A 16,345-nucleotide genomic window follows, 5' to 3' on the forward strand; every position below is an offset into this window, starting at 1 on the left:
GAGTGTTAATGCCAGCCAACAAATATGTAATTAGTCAAAGACAAATCCACATTGTGAATGCAAAATTTCAAGTAAAAAAAATAAAAGAATATAGTGACTGGACGCATTATAACTTGCATACATGTGATGCAGTGGTGTCCCTAGCCAGGTACAGGGTTTGCAGCATTCACCCAGGTGTCACCCTCAAAAGAGGTGAAACCAAATTGCCAGCTCAATTAGACCATGCCTTTTTGGGCAAGGGAGTTGTATTAATGCAGAATGCTCGCCGGATGTCACCACACCCAGTGACGCCTCTGTATACTGTACATGCCAAAAGTAAGTTATAATGAATAAAGTGAAATTATTTTTGCAATGGTTTAATGCTTAAAATACTGGAAATAAAATACTTCTTCACTTTGTAAAATCTACAGTAAAGGCCCCCATACACTGGGCGAATCAACTGCAATTTGGGCTCTTTTACTGCAATTGCAGCAATCAATAGCAGGAAAAGAGACCAAATTACAGGTGACTGACAGCGGGTCCAATGCAATGTGTGGTCTCATGCACATAGCATTGGACCCTCTGAGTTGCACCGATAGGAGAAACGATCTGCAGAATTGATTCCAGTTCTGAGCATACAGGTATATTGCATGCAGAAAAACTGCATGCAATATATTATATCCATTCCTGCCAGCCGGGGAGGTCCCGGGTGGCTCAAGGGAGCATTGCGTGTGACTTCTCTGAGGAATGAAGTTGTTGCAGTGTATGGAGGCCCTAATGCCCCATACAGACTAGAAGATAAAGTGAAAGATATCTTTCAGTAAGCCTTTCCTGAAAGTTATCTTTTACTTTATCTTCTAGTGTTTACACTCAATATCGTTAACGATACGCGCTCTCACATATCATCAATGACCCCCACCCTCAACCAGCATGTTCAGATGAGGGAGGTTCTCATTATAGATTGCCATGCACTATCGCTCCCGCACCACCCCACATGCACTTACAAATGCTGGCACCCGCCGCTGGGTCCACACCACCACTGCCGATATTGGCGTCGGCAGGGTCCTCTAATGTGTATCTCTAATTCTCCCTTTACTACTTTTTGTGGTTAGCCTAGTTGTTACTCTACACCAGGAGTTCCCAAACTGTGGGTCCTGACCCCAAAGTGGGTCCCGACCTTCTCAGCATGGGGTCGCAACTCCATGTTGCTGACCGTCAGTCTGATTACTTTTCTAATCTCAGTCAATGGTTCAAGGAATTTTAGACTCCTCCTTATTATGTGCCGCCACACTGCTGCCATGTATGTGTTGTCTGCTGACTGCACATGTGATGTGATGACCTTCTGCAATAACTTGCTGGGGTTCTGTAATTATTTTAAATTGTCTGATGGGCTCCCAGAGCAAAATAGTTTGAGGACCCCCTGCTTTACACTATACTATCCATATACTCCCAGAGTTGCTATGATTTCTTTCCCCTCCCTGATATCTAAAACTATTATTCATTTTTGGGGATAGGTTAGTTTAGAAGTCTCCTTGAAAGTTTCCAACCCAATATTTCAAATAGACCAATTGGAAGGCATTGTAATGTAATTTAAAACCAGGAAGGACATAGTCACCTGAAGCTTTAGATCTGCATAATATGTTAATTTAATTTGTGTCCCTTTTCCCCTAGAGCATAAAGGATATGTATATATTAATGTTCCGGAAAACATGACATTAAATGCAAATTAGAGCATGATATAAAGAATATAAAAATGTGGTTGAATTATCATTTTAATTAAATTAATTCTTCCAGACACTAAGGAGCGAGTTTTTCCCAAGTGGGGATTTTCATTTGCAAGTATTCGATAACTGGATCAGTGCTAAATACTATGAAACTTAAGTACTGTAGGGCCTGGATAACTAATCAAATCTCATCATCTACTGTAAGGAATGTTGTAAGTCTTCCTTACAGTGTATTTCATATTTAATATACAGCTTATTCAGACTTGTCTGGTTTGCTAAGAACATTTCAAAAGTGATATTGACTAAATTGCTGAACTACGCCTAAACTATTTGTGGTACATCCATGGTGAAGAATTTGCTCACATGGATTATAGTGTGAACTTCTTGTAACATTAATGGGGTATGGGTCATTGGGTTGACCAATATTAGGTTGGCATGCATTGTGTCAACAACTGAATTTCTACATGGCTTAGGACGACATGGCTGAGGTGGACATGGATGAAAGTTTCTTATATAGTGCAGCATATTCTGTTGTGCTTTACAATTGGAAACAACAGTGGTTAAACAAACCGACATAGAGAAAGGAGGGCCCTGCTCGCAAGTTTACAATCTATAGGGATAATAGGAGGAAGACATAAGGATAGATTTCCATAGCATGGCTGTCCCATCAGATTACAAGACAGTCCTGATGGGATGCAATTAGATATAAATGCTATTGGAGGTTGTGTGGGGGTCCTGACTATGATAAGCTTGCCTTAAGAGGTGAGTTTTCAGGGAACGCTTGAAAGTTTGGAAGCTAGCTAGTCTTAATGTGAGTGGAAGGGCATTCCATATGGTGGGTGCTGCCTGACAAAAAACCTGCAAGGGTAAGCGGGAGTGAGAAATGAGTGTGGATGAGAGACGCAGATCTTGTGCGGAGTGGAGAGGTCGGGTGGGGATATATTTTGAGATAAGCAAAGAGCTATAAGTCAGTGTAGTCAGAGTAATGGCATTTTATGCAAGTAAAAGTAATTTATATTGAATGCGGTAATATACAGGCAGCCAATGGAGGGACTGGCAGAGCGGATCAGCAGATGATGAACGTCTAGCAAGGAAGATCAGCCTCGTAGCTGCAATAAAAATGGACTGTAGCGGTGATAGTCTTTTCTTAGGAAGACTGGTAAGGAGGCTAGGCAATAATCAATGTGTGATATAATGAGTGCATGGATTCGACTTTTTGCAGTGTCTCGTGTAAAGTATGGACAAATGGTTAGATTTAATGAAGAAGTGGGTCTTGAGATCCTGTTTAAAGTTTTGGATGGAGGTGGCAAGTCTGATAGGGAGGGGTAGAAAGTTCCAGAGATACGGAGCACAATGGCCAAAATCCTGTAAATGGGAATGGAAGTAACCAGTTGGCAGGAGACGTGACGTGCATTTGTGGAGTGGAGAGGGCGGGTGGGGGTGTAAAGAGAGACAAAGTCAGATATGTAGGTGGGAGAAGAATGGGTGATGGCTTTGATAGTGAGTGTAAGGAGCTTGTCATGGAGACAGGTGTTTTACATGGAGGCCAGAAAGTAGGAGATTACAGTGGTCCAATCTGGATATGACTAGTGAGTGGATGAGGGTCTTTGTAGCATCCTGGGTGAGATAGAGTCTTATCCTGGAAATATTTTTGAGGTGGAATTGACAGGACTGTGAGAGATGCTGAATGGTTTAAAGGAGAGAAAGTAATCAAGAGTAACACCATGGCAGAATACATGGTGGCTAGAGGAGATAGTTGTTCCAACAATAGATAGTGAAATTGTGAAAGGTGAGGTTATGTGGGAGGGTGGTAAGATGATCAGCTCAGTCTTAGACATGTTTAGATTAAGAAAGCGTTGGGACATCCAAGAAGAGATAGCAGCGAGACAGTTGGAAATACAAGTGAGGAGATCAAAAGAGTGGTAAGGAGAGGAGAGGTAGATTTGAGTATCATCAGCATAGAGGTGATATTAGAAGTCAAATAATGGAATTAGCTCACCTAGAGATGACGTATAGAGAGAGAAAAGGAGAGGACCAAGAACAGAGCCTTGCTGGACACCTACTGTCAGTGGAAGTACAGAGGAGGTGGCATCATGACAAGAGACAGAGAAGGAGCGGTCAGAGAGGTAGGAAGATAACCAAGAGAGAGCACTATCACACAGACAAGGTAGTGAAGGAGAGGGTGGTCGAGTGTCAAAAGCAGCAGAAAGGTCAAGATGAATAAGTAGAAATTAGTGGCCTTTACATTTGGCAGCATGGAGATCATTGCAGACTTTAGTAAGAGCAGTTTAAGTGTAATGGATGGACGGAATCCAGATTGGAATGGATCGGGCAGGGGGTGGGAGGAAAGAAATGCAATAAGGTGGTTGCAGACAATACGCTCAAGGAGTTTGGATTATTAATATAAGAGGTACTGAAAATCCTTAATCTTTGCGGGTAATGTGCAATATGATCAATTCACCATTCTCCCAGAAAGGAAAGGAGATTATAATCAAGGCTCCAATTAAATCCATATTTCAACTTTGACTTGGCTCCAACATTATTTGGCTTTATTGTACCTGCAAAATAACCCCCTGATACAGTCTGTAGGAGACTTTGTTCTACACTCCGAAAGGGACTGAAGATTTTCCTGCTGTTTGAAAATCAGAGCTTAATTGTACTGTACAGTAGGTCTCTATGTTCACAGACTTTAACAAATATTTTTGGACTTCACAACATTGTTTTATTGGAACTTGGAACTTCAAGCATATATTATTGCATATTGTATTATTTCACTCTCAATCTGAGAGTATTTATATAAGCACCTTTCCATTATTGTGTGTATGTATGTATGTATCTTCATCTATCTATCTATCTATCTATCTATCTATCTATCTATTTATCTATCAACTGACTTTAACCACTTGGCGTACCACTGCAGGTGCAGGAATGTTGATGCCTTCTTGGGGTGGGCAGCTGACATAACATGACATCAGCTCTTGTCCCGAATAAGGCGGATAGGATCCAGGCTGACTTTTTTAGGAGACATCATTCGATGGTGAGCAACTATCGATTTATTTCTCTGCCTTTCAGCCACATGCGAGGGGATGTGTTAGCATACACACCCCTACGATGCTAGGGAGAGAATTCCATCAGCAGGAGAGGTGGTGGTCCTTTAGCTGGGCGGCGGGCGGTGTTTATCTGTTTGCTAGGAAGCAAACATATGCAACCTATCAAAAGGATGAAGCCGCTGACACCTGATAGGAGGTGGAGAAATGCATCATACAGCTTTTAATATCCTCAACATACCTTCTGGAGCTCCAGAATAGGATCCCACATCTGCCTGCCCTAAAAAAGCAAGTACTTTACACCCTCAATATACCACTGCACTAGCAGTAGGTCAGCAGGAGTCCGGGACTCCATTCACCCATTGTATATACTTTTTAATCTTTTTGCTCTTTTTTATTGCATTTTTATGGACCTTTTTTTTTCTTGGTCTGTCAGACATTGGACATTTAGAACGACTCTTGGTGACTAAAAATCCCCGGATATTACTACCATAGAGAGTTCCATATATCGGCTAGAACTCACAACCAACTGTTGGACAGCCAAAAATGTGTTTCCATCAACACTGTAGGTGTGATTTTTAATGTTGAATAGCACTGGCCAGTGCAATCTAAGTGGATAATAAATTCTTAAAAAATTTTTTTTACATACATTGTTTCCAGCGCGTGTATATATACACCTAGCAAAGGGGTTGGAATTAGGCCCCATGTTGTGTTCATAGCCAAACCACCTGATGCGGAGTCCTGACAGCAGGACAGGAAGTAGCAGGAATGCTTTTATTGTGAGAGGCTGTGGATGCCGCTGGCTTTCTTCAGTCTCTGCCAAGCCCCCCCTCTTGCACTGTGCCGGTGAGTGAAGACAACTGCCTCAGCACAGCTGTAGAACGTGGCACAAGAAGAAACTGCCACAGCCAACCAGGTAAAAGTAAATTTAAGTACATTTACTTGGGAGCAATTAATTAAGAGCACATATATTAAACTTGGGAGGGCTGCCGTCCAATATAGAAGATTACCGCAGGCAGCAGACTGATGCCAGCAGACCGTGTACAATGCCAATACTTTTCTGCAACATGTACCTACTGTACATGTTGCAGGAAAGTATTGGCATTGTTGTACACATAAGACTCATTTAACCTATGGATTGTTTGTGACATTTGCCATATATAAAGTATTACATACCTTTTGTATACACCTGCTATCTCCTGAGCTTGGGACTGTGTTACTGCATACTACAGTTTAAAACAACAATCCAGTGCACAGTTATATTGAATATAATTAAGGGAATCCCAGCAGCGGTCAGTTAAATAAACCTACATTTTCCCTTATCCCTACCATTAAATCCTCCCCCCTGTAGCATGACCTATGTCCAGCACAGATTCTAAACCTAACCCTAGCATAACCAACCTCAAATACTTCTTCCCCGGCATCCTCATTGATTTTGGATTTCCTACCCAGGTCTCCTGTCTGGACAATTACATTTATCCCGTAATCTACAACTAGTACGCTTCTAGCTCTTGCTATTATTTATTTCAAAAAAATGATTGAAGCTTTTGCATCAGAATTCGTCATATACATCAGTAAAGTTAACATGAATACATAGTGTGTTACAAGCTGCAGTCACAGCTTGTTCCTGCTTGTTGGTTGATATCCCCATTCCAGGGTTTGGTATTCTCCATGTAGTGGAGAACCTGGTATTGGGGTCCCTTGACCCCTCTTCAAGGGGGGGGGTACTGTTAGGATCCGCCTCCAGCGGATCTGTGTTATGCACAGATTTCCATATTCTGTGTGTAGTTTCATGTTCTCCCTGGATTCTGCTCCCTGGGTTTATCTCAGCCTGTGTGTGTGTTTACTCGCTAGTGGCATCCAGTGGTCAGCCTGGGCCATTGCAGGTTACTTTCAGTACTGTGTGTTCTGGACTCAGGTGTCTTGATTAGGCTCCTAGCCTGCAGTGCACACCTTCAGGCAATGTGTAATCAGCACCACATTGTGCTCACTATATAAACCCTCTGGTTATTCAGGCCCATGCCGGTTATAGCTTTTGTACCTCAGGGTCTCAAGTGTTCCTGGTTCCTGTTCCCTGTCATCCTGCATCCTGTCGTTGATTCCCAGCTGTGTCCTCCGTTCAGTCTCCTGTCCTCCCGGTGTCCGTGTGTCGTCCTTTATCCGTCTCCCGGTCCCTGCAGCTCCTGTTGGTCTTTGTGGGATTCCTTCTCCAGCGTGGTGCTTCCTTCGGCTGGTTCCCTGCCTTGTCCGCAGCATCTCAGCTCCAGCTAAGTTGATATCCCTCGGTGTTCAGATAAGTTGGGAGATTCCCCCTCTTTGTCTCCTTACTAATCATTTGCTTATTGTGTCAGCGTATAGTGTATTGTTACACCTGTCAGCAGTACTTATTGTGTCAGCATATAGTGTATTGTTACACCTGTCAGCAGTACTTATTGTGTCAGCATATAGTGTATTGTTACACCCGTCAGCAGTTTGTAGTGTGTCAGCATATCGTGTATTGATACACCCGTCAGCAGTTCTTAGTGTGTCAGCATACTGTGTATGGTTACACCTGTTAAGCATTAGCACAGCGGGTTCCAGTTTAGAGTGCTATCCACTGGCACCCCTCTCCGCAGGGCAGGGTGGTTCTCGCCTCTTTGTTTGTTAGATAGGTTTCCCCTTGTTCATCACTGGCCTTGGCGTGTGTGTTGTCCTTAACATAAGACCAGGTGGCATCGAGGTGGGAGCCTGACTAACGGGCTCCCACGAACGCGGCTATTATTGGTGAAGCCTAGCACCCCGCACACACACGTCAACTCCATCTGAGTACAACGGAGTCAGGTTGGCGAGGCTGCCCTGGTCCTGTCACTATCTCCTTCCAGCCAGTGTCACGTGGTGTCTCGCCAGACAGCGTGGCACAGGAGATCCTAACATTATAACCGGCCAAAACAGATAACTCTGGAGCTGAGTTCTGCCCTCTCAGTCCTGCAGTTTTCCTGTCTTGTCACAGTATCTGTTTTGTCACTGTCCTTGTCGAGCCACTTTTTGTCGTGTCATTGTTTGTTGTGTCTGGTCTGTAACCTTGCACGGCTATATCATGCAGGCCATGCAAGAAACTTTAGCGGCTCTAAATTTGGCATTTTCTGCCTTTAAACCTGGGCAGTTAGAGGTTTTGCAGCAGTCCTTACTGCAGTTGCAAAAACTCCTCACAGAAATTTTTCTGATCCTCCCAGAGGTCACAGGGGTTCATTCAGCCCCTAATGGGACCCTGCCTAAGGAGGTATTAGGCAGCAAGTCCTCAGACCCAGAGGTTCAGGTAATGCATAGAAGTGTTCTACGGCCGAAGCTCCCATTGGAGGAGCGTCAGCGGCGTAGAGACTTGAATCTATGCTTATACTGTGGAGATTCAGGCCACTTTGTGCAAACTTGTGTTTTGCGCAACTCCAGTGGTGGCAACAGGGTGTTTCCTCTGGCCAAGTCGGGGCAGGTTGTCAGATCTATGCCTGTCTACACTGTGGCAGAGGAGTGCTCTGAGTCTCCCAGTAAAAGCGCTCTGATTAATACGGTTGGTCCAAGTGCTGGGAGTCCCCATTTTGGGTTTAATAATCAGCAGAGGAGGTGCTCCCCGCATGATGGGATTTCTGTTCATATTAAGTCAGAGTTGCAAACCCTTAAGGGGAAAACCCAGGTGATTGACTCAGATGCCGGGGGCCCGCCGAGCCGGTCTGATGCCGGGGGCCCGCCGAGCCGGTCCGATGCCGGGGGCCCGCCGAGCCGGTCCGATGCCGGGGGCCCGCCGAGCCGGTGTCGCCCCAGAGGGGGTTCAAGCCGGTGTCGCCCCAGAGGGGGTTCAAGCCGGTGTCGCCCCAGAGGGGGTTCAAGCCGGTGTCGCCCCAGAGGGGGTTCAAGCCGGTGTCGCCCCAGAGGGGGTTCAAGCCGGTGTCGCCCCAGAGGGGGTTCAAGCCGGTGTCGCCCCAGAGGGGGTTCAAGCCGGTGTCGCCCCAGATGGGGACTCTGTCCATCTAGTCCCTAAGAGGGATTCTAATTGTCCTGTCTCTGAGCAGAGTTCCAGCCATGTCGGTAACATGGAGGGACCATCTGTTGGTCTTTTTGTTGCTGCCCAGCCAGAGTTTCACTATAGTGCTGCCCACTTAGAAGTACGTCACAGTGGTGATCAGCCAGAGACTCATCATAGTGCTGCCCAACCAGAAAGACCATCAGACTTGGAAGAGGTCATAACCTCCAAGGGGGTCCCTAAAGTCTCAGCCTCAAGGGCCATAATTCCAGCTATACAGTCCAGTCAGTTAGCTGATAATGAAGTTACTGTTGATGCTTTGAACGATATCTCTACATCTATAGTTTTTGATGGGGACCTAACCCAATTTGTTGCGCTCACTAACCATTTTGTCACTATTTTGGAGTCCAGACCATTTTTAGGTATCACTTCAGATAATGTGGTGCTCTATTTAATTTACTGCTTCAGAGGTGAACCTTTCGAATGGGCATGCAAATTTTTTCAATCTGAGGATCCCATTCTTAAGAATCTCCCAGCATTCAGTGATGCTGTGGTGAAAAAATTTGGTCGAAATAAAAGTGGTTCAGATGCCTCTGGGCCGACCATCTTGTCTGCAGAGACTCCATCATGTTTAAGAGAGTCAATACAAAGGGCTCAGCCCATAGCTATTACCGCTGGATGTGCTCAACTATCTTCTCCCTGCAGGAACGCTCCTAAGGTTTCATTTCCTATGGGAATGGAACCAATCTATGGTCTTTTCTCAGATTCTGAAACTGAGGAGATTCCGAATGTGCCTAGGCATTCAGGTGGGAAAGGGAAGAATCATCTGGTTGCTCGACCTATATTTTTTGAAGATTATTTTGAACCAGAGATCTCTTCCTTTCCTAGTGTCTCCAAGCAGGCACAGGGGAAAAAGAAGAGGTATAAAAAGAGGCGCTGACAGTTGCCTTGACCCTGCTTGTTTTTTGTCTAGTCTTGTTGTGTCCGAAGGCCACCTTTGAGAGGGGGGCACTGTTACAAGCTGCAGTCACAGCTTGTTCCTGCTTGTTGGTTGATATCCCCATTCCAGGGTTTGGTATTCTCCATGTAGTGGAGAACCTGGTATTGGGGTCCCTTGACCCCTCTTCAAGGGGGGGGGTACTGTTAGGATCCGCCTCCAGCGGATCTGTGTTATGCACAGATTTCCATATTCTGTGTGTAGTTTCATGTTCTCCCTGGATTCTGCTCCCTGGGTTTATCTCAGCCTGTGTGTGTGTTTACTCGCTAGTGGCATCCAGTGGTCAGCCTGGGCCATTGCAGGTTACTTTCAGTACTGTGTGTTCTGGACTCAGGTGTCTTGATTAGGCTCCTAGCCTGCAGTGCACACCTTCAGGCAATGTGTAATCAGCACCACATTGTGCTCACTATATAAACCCTCTGGTTATTCAGGCCCATGCCGGTTATAGCTTTTGTACCTCAGGGTCTCAAGTGATCCTGGTTCCTGTTCCCTGTCATCCTGCATCCTGTCGTTGATTCCCAGCTGTGTCCTCCGTTCAGTCTCCTGTCCTCCCGGTGTCCGTGTGTCGTCCTTTATCCGTCTCCCGGTCCCTGCAGCTCCTGTTGGTCTTTGTGGGATTCCTTCTCCAGCGTGGTGCTTCCTTCGGCTGGTTCCCTGCCTTGTCCGCAGCATCTCAGCTCCAGCTAAGTTGATATCCCTCGGTGTTCAGATAAGTTGGGAGATTCCCCCTCTTTGTCTCCTTACTAATCATTTGCTTATTGTGTCAGCGTATAGTGTATTGTTACACCTGTCAGCAGTACTTATTGTGTCAGCATATAGTGTATTGTTACACCTGTCAGCAGTACTTATTGTGTCAGCATATAGTGTATTGTTACACCCGTCAGCAGTTTGTAGTGTGTCAGCATATCGTGTATTGATACACCCGTCAGCAGTTCTTAGTGTGTCAGCATACTGTGTATGGTTACACCTGTTAAGCATTAGCACAGCGGGTTCCAGTTTAGAGTGCTATCCACTGGCACCCCTCTCCGCAGGGCAGGGTGGTTTTCGCCTCTTTGTTTGTTAGATAGGTTTCCCCTTGTTCATCACTGGCCTTGGCGTGTGTGTTGTCCTTAACATAAGACCAGGTGGCATCGAGGTGGGAGCCTGACTAACGGGCTCCCACGAACGCGGCTATTATTGGTGAAGCCTAGCACCCCGCACACACACGTCAACTCCATCTGAGTACAACGGAGTCAGGTTGGCGAGGCTGCCCTGGTCCTGTCACTATCTCCTTCCAGCCAGTGTCACGTGGTGTCTCGCCAGACAGCGTGGCACAGGAGATCCTAACATAGTGAAGGCATAAACAAGTACTGTATAAGAATTTAAACAATACAATGGCAGTATCTGAAATATAATGAGTCACAAAAATTGCATGGCTTTCAATACAAGTGGTCAGAGTAAAAAAATAAAAAAATAATACAGATACAATGTTTCAGCATATGGAAGTGAAATGATGTACAGCTTCTACACCACATTTTCCAAACCTTAATAAAAGAACAGGAACTGTGTTTCCTACAGTTCATGTTGAATTCTACATTTATTATAATGAAAAATAAAAAACAAACTAAAGAATGTTATACCAGGTGGGGTTGGGAGGGCCATATAAGCCGTTAAAGGTATATGATTCTAGCCATTGTACTTCTATATGCTTATTTCAATATCATGTCATAACAGCTTCCATTTTGTAACATTAGCTTGTTTTCTCTATTTAACTACTCAAATCCAGATGTTCTGTATAACACAACATGATATGTTCCTTCCAGAATAATCTTCACTCCCTTGGAAGTGATCTTTTGCACACATAGCTAAGTCACAAGGCATGCCGTAATATTACCAAATAGACATGATTTGGGCCAACATCACTACGCAGATAGAAATGACTATACATAGACATGGGTATGTCCCAAAATGACGTGTCCTGACGTATTAGTAGGAGTGTCTGCCCAAATCATCATAACTTATAAATATTGAAACAGCCACACCCAGGGGGTGTCGAGCGAGAATAGAAGCAGAGATGAGGGAGCCGAGAGGGGACGATGTCTCTTCATGTGGTATTGTATTATCTTCAATGATGATGAATAAATAATTATGTTTTATAGAATGGTTCTCAGTAATGTCTTTCTTGCATCAGCATTGCAATAGCACTATGGTAATTGTATACCTTCCTCAAAGCGCAAGGTACATAGAAGGCTACATCGAAAGCACATCACTAAGAAAAAATAAGCTTAGCGAGAATTTAAGAATGTGTTATATAACAATGTCCCAAAGTATCTATAGCCTGGGTAATATAGAAATAACATAACTCACTGAAATAAGCGGTAACAGAAGAATCTGGACATCTAGGTAGTCAACATCAAAACTTGTTCATTATAGACATCTAAAATACTAGGAAAGCTGTCATCCAAAATAATATTAACCAAAACATCTTGGCTTCACAGCAAGAATCACAAAAACCTTTCAAAAGGAACTGAACCTTGAAGCTTACGAGTGTCATGTGTGTAAATATATTAGACAATATACCAGGCGTGTTACGGCATTTGAAAGGGATAATAACCAGATAAGCAGTCCTATGTTGAAAAAGAACATAGCATAAACATTGAAGTCACTGGGCCCAAAAGGCCCTTAAATAAGGACAGCAAATAATGAATGAGGCTTGGTGGTGGAGGAAGCCATCCTGGAGCTAGAGGATTGCACAAACACAAATTAATAATAGGTACTATTAAACATGTAGGTATGGCCAGTTGCTCAGGTATTCAAGATCTTCATTGCTAATGGACCGGAGATGTTTACAGCATTAGAGAATTTAGGACAGCATGGAGTACCCCTATCAAGTTGACAGAGTAGTCCAACTTTTTCAATATTTAGGGTATCCCCTAAAATTGACTGAGTGCAGTGGGGAGGTTTTTCGATCAAGGAGTCCAAGATCTCAGTGTTAAAATAAGTCTGGAGATCCTGACTATGGCAAATATCAGCTTCTGTGGACATGGGTAAATATTAAGCCGCTGGTGGGGTATGGTGTAATCCTCTGATTCATCAAAACCAATGGATATTGATTCAATTGTATGGTCGGCAATATGGAGTGATGGGTCTAGCTTTTCCATCCACCTATCTTTGTGCGGCAAAAGGGTCTGTGTTATAGCTTTCGCCAGCTCAGTGGCAAGCCCAGAATCAAAAGAGAGCATTATTAAATCCGTCTCAGTGACATGATGGAGTGTATCAATATTAAACAGTACACAAAGCCAACAATAAAGAGTGCCGCTAGGTGTCTATACAAAGTCAAACAATAGTCCTGAACCAGCGCAAGACAGAGGTGCTGCAATGTTAATGAAACCAATGGTATACTTAACATAGAAACATAGAATTTGACGGCAGATAAGAACCACTTGGCCCATCTAGTCTGCCCCTTTTTTTAAACATGTTACCTCAAACCATATTTGATCCTTATTTTTTTGTAAGGATATCAATATGCTTATCCCAGGCATGTTTAAATTGTACTACTGTATTTGCATCTACCACCTCTGTTGGGAGGCTATTCCACTTATCTACTACTCTTTCTCTGAAGTAGTTCTTCCTCAACTTTCCCCTGAATCTTCCTCCCTCTAGTTTCAGTGCATGTCCTCGTGTTCTGCTGCTCCTCTTCCTGTGAAGAATGTCTCCCACCTGTACCTTGTTAAAGCCCTTGATATATTTGAAAGTTTCTATCATGTCCACCCTTTCCCTTCTCTGCTCTGAAGTATACATATTAAGATCTTTTAGTCTTAAATGATTAGGGTGGAGAAACTACTAGATTGAATGACAGTATTTACAAAGTACCTATCAAGCACACAGATTGAGACTCCGCTAGGCTGCAACAATGGTGTAAGTGTTATAACAACCAATGGATGTCACCCATGTATCACCTCTGCTAAATTTAAACTATAATATTTTCCCTAAAACTACTGAAAACTAACATATCAAACGGGATAATGCAAAGCTAGCAGGTGTTTCAAGCTAGGATCTTCCCAGCTACTAAGTTTAGCATAGAAAAGAAACGTTACAAGCACTGTACAGTAAAATAATAATACACAGGATACATACAGATGCAGCGCCCCTCGCTCTTGCAGGGGATGGCGGAAGATTCGCTAGCCGCCCTCCCCCGCCAGCCGCCGTAAGGGGACACACGCACATGAGATGCGAGCGCGTCGCCTTACAACGGGGCTCCCCCCGGGTCCCCGCCGCCTCGCTGAGGGTCGCCCTGGGTCCTTGCCGCCCCCCCCCTAACCATGTCCGTCTCCCTGAAGCAGACACAGACAGGGTTCCAGTCCCCCCGCCGACGGGAAACTCAGTCAGATGGGGCGCCTCTCCGCCTGCGATCGCCAGTGGCCAGATTCTGGCGCTGTTGAAGCAATAGTGAGAGGCGCTCCATCTGTATACGAACAATTAAGCAAAGTGATTGTAAGGAAAGTCCCATAAATCTATAATGTAATTTACAGATGTGTCCACATACAACTTGGCTTTTTTTTCTCAAAGCAATAGATTAGAAAAGTAGAGTCCAAGGTGTGCCAAATCCAAGGTGTATGTGGACACATCTGTATATAGCAAAGACCATTGATCATAATCAGCGAACACATAAAGATCCCAGGACGAGAAAAAAGAAAAGGGGGTGACCCAACAGCAAACCGCTGGTGTTGTGTGGAGAAAGGTTGTCCAGCAAATACCACTGGAATAGAATGTGCAGTCCTGCTCATCCTCAGTCCAAGAAGAAGGGGTAACTGTTGCCCAAAAGTACTATTTGGGAATAGTACAACTGAGAGTTATGTTCCAATAGTTAACTGTAGCCCAGCGGTGTCTCAATTAAGCGTTTGTGCACCACTTCGCTACCACACACTATTACCTCTCTGCACTGATCCACTCTGCCCCTTCCAACTGCCAGTGTCAAGCGCTTACCAATCTAAATGTGTAGACATCAGTGGTCATTTCTATAAAAGAAAAGCATACTGTCAAGGCCGTAGAAAGATTTCCTGGGTGAGAGGGGATGTATAGTTAATATGGCTACACCTCCTTGTTTAGACCACACCGGTATAAACAAGGAGGTGTGGCCATCTCCCTTTTACAAAATACTTTTGAAATTACATAAATACTTGGTTCAGATATAGGTGGGGAATATTCTTTACAGCACACATACAGTATATTACAATTATGTTAAAAATATGAACAATGGTAATTCTTAAAATTGATTGATTTGCTGCTGTGCATAGTAGGTACAGTACTTTCACAGAAAGTACTGACAACCTTTCTGCACAAAGCTTTAGATAAATATATTCCTTTACAACTACAGTGAAGAAAAAAAAATCTTGTCTGAAGTCAAGTACACCCAAGTGAGCTTCTATGAGTCAAAGTGAAGTTTTAAATGTAAAAGTGGAATTCTATGCAGAACTACTGTTATTCAAGAGCAGTGGCTGCAGTGCTATTTTCATTAAATATCTGAGCTGATTCTGAGTCTCATGGATCTCTCGTCATTAACGCAATAGGCGAGTTTATGCATTTAACATATGCACAGATGTGAATTTATACATTTCTGAATACAGTAGTCTGTTTAGAGGAGTCACAAAGTTTGATGTTCCCCATGAACCAGAGATGTCTAAAGCATGGTTAAATGGCATAACATATAAGCAGTGTTGTCTCACTGGGAATCTAATTACATCACTCTGGGGGTAGCAGATGCTGGGCTGCCACATAGACTAATGGTTGCTCCGTCTGCTCATTCTCTGTGACAGGAGCCGAATGCACTAGTCGTCACACTGCAGCAACTGGCTCTTGTCTCTGTGGAGGAGCTGGCCTTTTGGTGTCACCCCCTTCAAATGTAATGCCCAGGCGTGGCCTGCACACGGATAGCGATGCCACTGTGTTTACCTATTCCAATTCACATCCATGTGTTTCTGTATGCAGTGTGGCCTATCACAGTGCCGGGAGGCAAATCTGCTTGGCCGTTCTTGTTTATGTGACATTCACTGGATGCATAGAGTACTCAGCCAGCCTCGGTGGCTCTTCATGGCTGTCCCAGCCCATCAGGCCATTGCATCTTCTGGCATTTACCAGGACTGCTAAATGGACAATCCGGCCCTGCTTAAGCATGTATTAAAATCTCGGAGAGATTAGGAGATGTGGGTATGGGATAGGGAAGCCCATACACAGTATCCTTTGCATCTAGCATCGGACTGGTGTAAGAACTGGATGAATGAAGAATGTTCCAGTAAAATCAACGGGCAGCATTGGTTTCCACTTGCACAAACCCCTGTATTAGTTGAATAGATATTTGCATAAGCTTAACATAGTAAATCAGGTATCAATGGCTGCCCACAAGTATAGTCATGTAGCATGCTACTAAGAATTAGCCCCATAATATTTAATTGGAAAATGAAAAAAAAAAACTTTTTCCCTTTAAATTGTTTATGGAACAGAAATTGATAAATTTCACACTATAAAAAAATTTAAGTAAAATACAAAGGCAAATATAGTAACATATTCTAACACTTAAAGAATAAATTATAACTGCAATTAATTATAAGAACATACTATTTCATGA

The 16,345-nt window shown here is 43.8% G+C and overlaps 1 protein-coding gene across 3 annotated transcripts in view; it reads right to left on the reverse strand.

Moving 5' to 3' along the window:
* PCDH15 (protocadherin related 15) overlaps positions 1–16,345 on the reverse strand; it is a 1,154,330-nt gene that overhangs the window by 1,031,037 nt on the left and 106,948 nt on the right. The gene's annotated exons all lie outside the window — the stretch shown is intronic.

Source organism: Crinia signifera, chromosome 6, assembly GCF_055691185.1.
Source record: "Crinia signifera chromosome 6, ASM5569118v1, whole genome shotgun sequence".
Taxonomy (NCBI): Eukaryota; Metazoa; Chordata; class Amphibia; order Anura; family Myobatrachidae; genus Crinia; species Crinia signifera.